The sequence below is a fragment of the Ovis aries genome, chromosome 12 (assembly GCF_016772045.2).
Source record: "Ovis aries strain OAR_USU_Benz2616 breed Rambouillet chromosome 12, ARS-UI_Ramb_v3.0, whole genome shotgun sequence".
Taxonomy (NCBI): domain Eukaryota; kingdom Metazoa; phylum Chordata; class Mammalia; order Artiodactyla; family Bovidae; genus Ovis; species Ovis aries.
In genome coordinates this window covers 72,949,430-72,958,891 of record NC_056065.1, presented here as the reverse complement: position 1 = coordinate 72,958,891, position 9,462 = coordinate 72,949,430, and positions in this window count along the sequence as shown.

Below are 9,462 nucleotides of genomic sequence, written 5' to 3'. Positions count from 1 at the left end.
GCTTGTGCACTGGAAGCGACTGCGAGGAAATCAAAGTCGAGATTTAGCTCTAAATCGAGAAGGGGCCTCCCTTCCCTTCTGCCCAATAATCACCCCTTCGGTATGGAAGTGGTGCTAGTAGTAAAGAACCTGCTTGCCAAGGCAGGAGACATAAGGGACACGGCTTCAATCCCTGGGTCAGGAAGATCCCCTGGAGGAGGGCATGGCAACCCACTCCAGTATCCTTGCCTGGAGAATCCCATGGACAGAGGAGCCTGGCTGGCTACAGTCCGTGGGGTCACAGAGAGTCGGACACAACTGAAGCGACTTAGCGTGCACGCCTGGAGACAGTTAACTACAAATAAGGGTTTAGAGATTGTGGGTTGGCCTTATTACCTGTGGGCCTGTGTAAGTGGAGCAGGGTGTGGGGAAGGGACCCAGGAGGAAAGCCCTGTGGCTTCCAGGGCAGGAATTCTGCTTCTACTCTGCCCCTTACCCCTGTGACCCTGAGTGAGTTCCTTAGCTGCTTGGTTTGGATTTCCTCATCTAGTCAATGAGAATAACTCTCCTGCCTTTTCCAAATACTATCTGGTAATGATTAAAAGCATGGCCTCTGCAGCCAACTATTGGGGTTCAAATACAACTCCATCAGTTACTATAGACTTGGGGAAGTTTTCCTAAGCTGTCCGTGCTTCAGTGTCTTATCTGTGAAAAGTAAGAGTCATTGAGTCGTTTCCTACTCTTTGCTACCCCATAGACTATATAGTCCATGGAATTCTCCAGGCCAGAATACTGGAGCGGGTAGCCTTTCCCTTCTACAGGGGATCTTCCCAACCCAGAAATCAAATCCCAGGTCTCCCACATTGCAGGCGGATTCTCTACCAGCTGAGCCAGCAGGGAAGCCCATCTGTAGAAGGATGTAAATAATCATATCTACCTCAAAAGGGTATTGTGAGTATTCAAAAAATTACTTCATATAAAGTGCTTGGAATGATACTTGGCACTTCCCAACTGCAGTTGGGAATAACATTTTTATTGATATGAAGATAAAAAGTGCCATAGGGGCAGTGTCTCACTGAATAAACAGACATCTCCTACTATTAATTTTTATTTATTTATTCATTTTTAAATACATATTTTCACTTATTTATTATGAATGGTTCTTATAAGCTGTTATAAATGGGTCATTTATAATGAATTGTTTATTTTATCCATTTGCAGCGCTGGGTCCTCTTTGCTGCATGTGGGCTTTCTCTAGTTGCGAGCAGGGGCTACTCTTCGTTCAGGGTGGTGGCTTCTCACTGTGGCGGCCTCTCTTGTTGCAGAGCATAAGCCCTGGAGCACAGGCTTCAGTAACTGCGGTGCATGGGCTCAATAGCGTTGGCATCTGGGCTTAGTTACTCCAGGGCGTGTGGGATCTCCCCAGACCAGGGCTCAAAGCCGTGTCTCCTGCATTGGCAGGTGGATTCTTAACCACTGGACCACCAGCAGACAGCTCTTACTATTACCTGAAATTCAAGGCCTGTATGTCCCCTAATGGGTGTCCGATAAACGTCCCCTCCCCTTTCCCACTGCAGAGAGCCTCAGTTCATATAGAGTGCGTGTGTACAGTGAGCTGAGTACCAGCACGTCAGATGCTGCAGCACTGGGCTGTCACAGGTAAGAAGGGGCGCAAGCAGGGTACTTAGGTTTTGGAGTTTAAAGCAATGAGTGAGAGACCATGGTGAAGTAGTGTTATGGACTGAACCGTGTCCCCTAAATCCAGATGTCAAGGTCCGATAACCCCTTGTGTCTCTGAATGTACTCTGACTTGGAGAGAGGGTCTTCACAGAGTTAAACAAGTTAAAATGCAGTTATTACAATGGGCCCTAATCAGATATGACTGATGTCCTTATACAAAAGGGAAATTTGGACATAGAGACAAATGGACACTGAGGGAAGAGGATGTGAGGAGACACAGCGAGGAGACATCCATCTGCAAGCCAAGGAGAGAAGCCTGGGACAGACCCTTCCCTCCCTCGAAGTCCTCAGAAGGAACCAGCCTTGCTGAGACCCCGATTTTGAACTTCTGGCCTCCAGAACTGTGAGACAATACGTTTCTGTGGTCTAAGCCCCCCAGTCTGTGCTCCGTTGTTCCAAATGCAAACTAATTTGGAAACTAGCAAACTAATATAGCTAGGTTGGAGAGCTCCAGATTGGTAATAATGCAGACTGGATTCCTAGTCCCAGTTCAGCCTAGGGACACGGCCAGCAAAGGCCTGAAAAGGCAGCAAGGGCCAGAGCCTGAATCAGCCACTGCTTGTGGCCACTCTTACCTTCATGCAGGGAAAGGGGAGGGCTATCTCATCCGCACAGCCAGCCTATTACTGCTGGTGAGCTCACTGGACAAGCTGTACCTTCCATCTGGCCCAGGGCTGCGCTCCTGAAACCAAACAAACAATCCCCTGCAAGTATATAAGTGGGATGCAGGGGAAGACCACCAGGAGAGTGTCATTTGAGGGGAACCAGAAGCTGAAAGCGTAAGTCCACACACAGACACTCACTTTTGCAGTAGCTGAAATTACCATAACTAAGGTGATTTCTTAGTGATCTTCTTTGGAAGGCACTTTCTTTTTTTTCCTTTTTTTTTTTTTTTTTTTTTTTTGGCTCCTTTGCATGGCCTGCAGGGTGTTGTTCCCTGACCAGGGAATGAACAGCTGAGGACACAGCAGTGACAGCTTCGAGTCCTAACCACTGGACCACCAGGGAATTCCCTGGAAGATGTATATTTTAGAAGCAGAAAATTTGAGTTGGGAGGGCCCTTCAAATCCTCTGGTCTAGGGGGGAATTAGAGATGTTGCTTGACCCACAGAATTGCTTAAACATCAGGAGATTTCACAAAACATCCAGAGTCTTAGCATGTCTTGAAGAGTTGAATGCCTGGGACAGCTTGGGTCAGCAGCTTCATCAGGCAACAGCTGCCCGTTTAGAGGGAGTCTACATGTAACAGTCGGGACAACCCCGCCCTACTGGATTCACTCATTTACTTTAATTGCCTGATCCTGCTGGCATATGACTTTGCAACCTCTAGTCCAGATATCCCTTTTTTAAAGGTGAGAAAACTGAGGCCCAGAGAGGTCAAGTGGTTTGCTTGAGGTCACATAGTAAATTAGCCGCAGAGCCAAGACTAGAACTCAAGCCCAGAGCTCTTTCCTCCTGGATCCCCTTCAGCACCCTAACCAGAGTCCATTGTGACTGTGCTGCACTGGTTGCTAAAATTTTTCTAAGTTACCCATGCCTCTGGACACTGTTGATACCATGGTGAACACAGCATGGTTCCAACTCTTGCATCACCCTACTGAGGAACCAATGAGAGGGGATGAAGCAAGAGGGATTAAGGTAGAAATTAGGAGGAACTTCCTGGCTCTTCCAATGAGAGCTGGCAAGAGGCCACCCTGAGGTCTCTTTTGCTTGAGACATGCCTTATCTGCTTGGTCTGAGGAATCAGAATATCTTATGAGTCCCTGTGACAGCGCTTTGAAGCTGAAACTCCAATACTTTGGCCACCTGATGCGAAGAGCTGACTCATTTGAAAAGACCCTGATGCTGGGAAAGATTGAAGGCAGGAGGAGAAGGGGACGACAGAGGATGAGATGGTTGGATGGCATCACCGACTCAATGGACATGAGTTTGAGTAGGCTCCGGGAGTTGGTGATGGACAGGGAGGCCTAGCATGCTGCAGTCCATGGGGTCACAAAGAGTCGGACACGACTGAGCAGCTGAAGTGAACTGAACTGTGAGGGCCCTAGAGGAATCTGTTCTATGATCTCAAAAAGAGCACTCTCAGGATTCAAACATCCCCAACGTGGCTTGAACCTGCAGTGTTCCCAGCCTTTTGCCCTCTGTCCCTGCTCAGGTGAGGCACTGCTGAGTCACTCGTGAGTCTGAGTTTCAGGCAGTGGGATGTACATTTCAGCACAGGCGTCCTGATTCACAACTATAGGAAATTGGGGAATTTCCCTCTCTGGCTCCCAGGCAACTCTTAGCTGGTAGTGTTGTTTAGTCACTCAGTCGTGTCCAACTCTTTCGCGATCCCATGAACTGTAGCCCACCAGCCTTCTCTGCCCACAGGATTTCCCAGGCAAGAATACTGGAGTGGGTTGCCATTTCCTCTTCCAGGAGATCTTCCCTACCCACGATCGAATGCACATCTCCTGCATTGCAGGCGGATTCTTTACCACTGAGCCACCAGGGAAGCCCTTAGCTGGTGAGGTGGGGTCTTTTTCATGACCCTGAAGCTTTAGCCTCTGCAGTATGAAACACGTGACAGTAAAGCCATGTGACGCAAATCCTACTCTCTTCTTCTAGGCAGGGTAGAGGGCATGGCAACTGGAACCTTTCCCAATGGCTCAGTACAGTGGAGAGTATTCCTGGAAGCAGTGACAGCAAATAAGCTCTGAGATGAGCCTGAGCATCCGTGGGGCTGCTAAAGAAGGGCTGGGGACTGCAAGCTAAACAGTCCAATTCTCTGCTCTGTCAGAGGAACTCGGACCCCAGCCTCTGGAAGGCAATTCTGGAGCCCATCAGGTCTACCCCCAAGTCCTTTCAGTGACCTGGTTTATCTCTGGCTCCACCAAGGGTTTCAAGGGACTAAGGCTACAAGGAGCCAAACACACTGTCTGAACCACAGCCTAAATTGTAATGCCTTTTGGCGTTGCCTCTTCCTCTGTCCCCTCTCCTTCCATAGACTGCACCCCAGAATGCCATCCAAATCCTAGAAGCATTGAGATTTCTGCAGCAGAAATAAATCCATAAATGAATTTCACATTCCAGCCTAGACAATGACATAGACTTTGGCTCGAGACTTTAGAAGAATTCCCAAGAAAGTGTTCACGATTGTTTGTTTCTGACTCTTTTTATTCGTGGACCAAGCTGAGCCATGGTAAGTGTTCTCAGATAAGCAGCTTTCTTTATTCCGAACTTGGGACTGTATGAGAGGAGCAGGAGGAGAATAAACAAGACTCAGTAACTCCCTTGGAAATACAAGAGTCCACTTCCATCTCCCCTGGCAAAGGAAGCTTTAGACCTGCAGACAAAAGAACCGAATAACAAGTTACAAGCACCTTGAACATGAATGTTCATAGTCCCCATTTCAGATACGCTGCTCTGCTGGGATAGAGCAGTGTTGTGATACTAACTTCACGGTCAGCACCAAACAATGGATCCTGTGCTTATCTGCGGCTGTTGAAAGAGATCCTGGATATGAAAGCACTCTGAAATTCACAAGTGGGTGGGAGGGCTTCTTACTGCCATTATCTACTTTTTGTTTCCTCCTGTAAATCATTCTCTCCGGCCTCAGTCCGGTCCCTGGGGGCAGCAAGGCACAGGCCAGACAGAAACTCTGGTAAGCCATAAGCTCCCAGCCCAGGGCCAGGAGCAGGGTAAACGCTAGGAGCACAGGGCAATGTATTGACTTCAGGAAAATGAGTTGTCTGGGGATACAGGATCTTTGGGGGGCAGTGTGGTGAGAAACTGGATTTTTTTGTTGTTGTTCAACGAGACTGATTGACCGAATGTGTTTTGTCTTATCTCCCTCCCCAGGCCATTCCAGTAAAATGACAATGAAGGAATTTTTTAAAAAATGGTATTAACCCACAAGGTTAAGAGAGGACAAAAGCACAAGCAGGGAGATAAGACGGGATGAAAGATTTCAACAGAAAATATTAGGAGATGAAATATTATTTCAACAAAAACAAGGAGTGGGGAGGTCTGCTATTTTGATGATAAAGTTTTCAGTACTTTTTGATTTTAAAGCAGACAGACATAAAATTTAAGAAACGTTTTAATATGAGGACTTCTTTCCAAAGAAAGGAAAAAGGGCCCCAGGGAGTCAGGAGAGACCTGGATGTCAAATCTTTCTTTGGTACTTGGTGACAGCGGAGCTTGTCCCTGTTGCTGTTTGAGCCCAAGCCCCTTCCTCTGAAGGAGCTGAACAAATCCCACAGTTGCCTTCTAGTCCTAACAATCACCACTTTTACAGGTAAGTTCTATGGGCATAACTGACGTCCTCAGAAAAACCTGTACTTTGGAATTAGTCCAAAGTTGTCTCGAATTTCCCTTCTTGCAATTCCTAGCTGTGTGAACTGGCTGAGCCTCGGTTTACTCAGCTCACGCACAAGGATACTGCCCACGTCTCAGAACTGGCAAGGGATCTGGTCCCAGGGATCTGGCACCAGGCATTGGCTTAGTTAAAACCCAGAGGGTTCAGAAATGAGTTTGGTTTGGCTTTGGTTTAGTTGCTAAGTTGTGTCCGACTCTTTGCAACCCCATGAACTGTAGCCTGCCAGGCTTCTCTGTCTGTGGGATTTTCCAAGCAAGAACACTGGAGTGGGTTGCCATTTCCTCCTCCAGGGGATCTTCCTGACCCAGGGATCGAACCCGGGTCTCCTGCATTGCAGGCAGATTCTTTACTGACTGAGCTATGACAGAAATGAGTTACAGTGTATTTATTCTTGGGGCAGAGAGAATAGTGAAGCACCTCATTTCTGTTGATTGGACTACAGGCAAGGTCCAAGTGTGGATGTCAGAGCCTAGTGAATAATTCCTTTGGGGAGATGTCGTTAACTAAAGGGCAGACAAGGGAGGGCATAAATGAGAGGTTCTTTGACCAAGTACCTGCCCCACCTCCACCCCCCATCCCTCCACCCCTTCTCTGTGGGAATCTCTCAGCAGAGTCCACACACCCAGCCTCAACCTAGATTAGCCTCCTATTCAATTATTTGTGGTTCTGCAGAAAAGGTAAAGACAGTGTCCACAGGGGTTTCCACTCTCTTGAGTGTCTCTGGACTTGCACACTGATTTCCACACTATGGGCTTCCTTCCACACTAACTTTTTTTACATCACTTGAAACTTTAGCTGTATAACATTCAGACAGGTCATCCAATTGGGAGGCTGTCCCTGGGCGCTTACAGCCTGAACCACATCTCAGTTCCTGCAGCCAGCCTGAATCCCAATTTGTCTGACCTAAGCTGAGGCCTACAAGGTGACTAAACAAGATAGAGTGTTAACCCAATCCAGGAAGAAAGAGAAGATATACATACCATCATAAGAGTTCGGCATGAAACTCATTTACTCCTGACCACGAGAACCTGAGAGTCAAGATCAAAAAAGGATCCAGATCTTTTCTAAGACAGACCCGAACCAGAGCCCTGGGTCCATCCCACGTGAGACACAAGCATCATTCCTTCAGTAAATATTTGTTCAGTGCCTCCTATTCGCCAGACAAAATCCCCACCATCAGGAAACTTACTGCCTCCTATTGTCTTCCTCTACTCCTACTGAAGCCCTCTGTTTAAACTTTCACTTATATAGCCTTCTACCATTGTGCCCCCCCACCAGCTTCCACCCCCACCCTAATCTCTCCTAAGGCCCTTTGTGAGCTCTAATTGGTTTACTTTCCTCATTGAAAACATTCTGTAAAACTTAGAGGAGGAACTTACAGTTGCCAGGGGGAAGGAATAGCTAGGAAGTTTGGGATGGACGTGTACAGGCTGCTATGTTTAAAATAGATAATCAACTAGGATCTACTGCACAGCCCAAAAAACTCTGCTCAATGTTATGTGGCAGCCTGGATGGGAGGGGAGTTTTGGGGCGAATGGAAACACGTGCATGTATGATGTGAGTCCCTTCGCTGTTCACCTGAAACTCACAATATTGCTAATCGGCCATACTCCAATATAAAACTAAAAGTTTTAAAAAATTTCTGTGACTCCTCAGTGTTTACTGAGTCAAGAACCTTGATTCACTCATCCAGCAAATGTTTACTGTGTATCTCCTGTGGGCCAAGCTCTGTTCTAGGTGCTGGGGATACATCAGTGAGCAAGACAGAGAAAATCTTCTGTCCTCTTAGTGCTTATATTCCAGTGGTGGAGACAGACAGTAACCAAGATAAACGAATACAGTAAGAAAAGTCAGGTGGTGATAAGTTCAAAAAGGACTTCCCTTGTGGCTCAGCTGGTAAAGAATCCGCCTGCAATGCACGAGACCAGGGTATGATCCCTGGGTTGGGAAGATCCCCTGGAGAAGGGAACGGCTCCCCACTCGAGTACTCTGGCCTGCAGAATTCCATGGACTGTATAGTCCATGGGGTCACAAAGAGTTGGACACGACTGAGGGACTTTCACTTTCACACTTTCAGGAAGAAGAGGGGGTGAGGGAGAAGTGGAATTTTAGATAGACTTACCAGAGAGAAGATGACAATCTGAGTAAAGATCTGAGATCGTGAACCCTGGGGATAGCAGAGGGAAGATGGTTCCAGAAAGAGGGGCTGGCAAGTGCTAAGGCCCTGGGGTGAGAGCACACTTGCCCAATAAAGGATGAGCAGAGAGGTCGGAATGAAGCCCTGTGACCAGCAGAGAGTGAGGAGAGAATAGAGATTGTTGGGCTGTGAGATTTGAGATCTGATAGCTGCAGCTTTCACTCTAAGAGAGGGGGGCGGGCCGCTAGGGGCTTTTGAGCAGCAGAGTGGCAAGGGGTGACTTATTTTGCAGAATCAGTCTGGCTGCTGTGTTTCAGGCAGAGAGACGAGTTGAAAGGCTCCTTGCTGGCCCTCATCTGTTTGTCCAGTTGCATCTCTTACTATTCCACTGCCGCCCTAATCAACGCTTCTTCCCTGAACACACTTTGCAGCTGCTGACACATCACCCTTGATGAAGCGGCCTCTGCTTGAAATAATCGTCACAACCCGAATAATCGCTGCTGCTTATCCAGCATCCATAATTCCGTTCGATTTAAGTGTTGCCTGATTTCACTTACAGACATGGTTTCGTTTAATGTTTCTATTTTGTCCCTATTTCTTGGGAAAGCTGAGGTTTTTTACAAGTTGTTGCCAATGGCAAGGTCCTTGGGCCCAATCATAACCTACAGAACCATCGTCGCCTCTTTGTTTTCAAGTGAACCATTTGATTTCTTTGCAGGTCTCCAGACTGTATGACCCTCTGAGCAATGCCTCACAGGAATGACACACAAAGGGAGAGGAAGATGTTTAAGATAACCCTTGAAAATCAACATCAATTATCTGCATAGAAAAACCAAATCAAAAGACATTTTAGGCAAAGAAAATAGCACTGCAAAGCACCGCACAGAATGGTCAGGAAGTTGCAGTTTGCTGGCACATAGCATTTATAGGGAGGCATTAAGCAGGAAGCTATGACCAACCTAGACAGCATACTAAAAAGTAGAGACATTACTTTACCAACAAAGGTCCATCTAGTCAAAGCTATTGTCTTTCCAGTAGTCATGTATGGATGCGAGAGTTGGATTATAAAGAAAGCTGAGCACCAAAGAATTGATGCTTTTGAACTGTGGTGTTGGAGAAGACTCTTGAGAGTCCTTTGGACTGCAAGGAGATCCAACCAGTCCACCCTAAAGGAGATCAGTCATGGGTGTTCATTGGAAGGACTGATGCTGAAGCTGAAAGTCCAATACTTTGGCCACCTGATGCG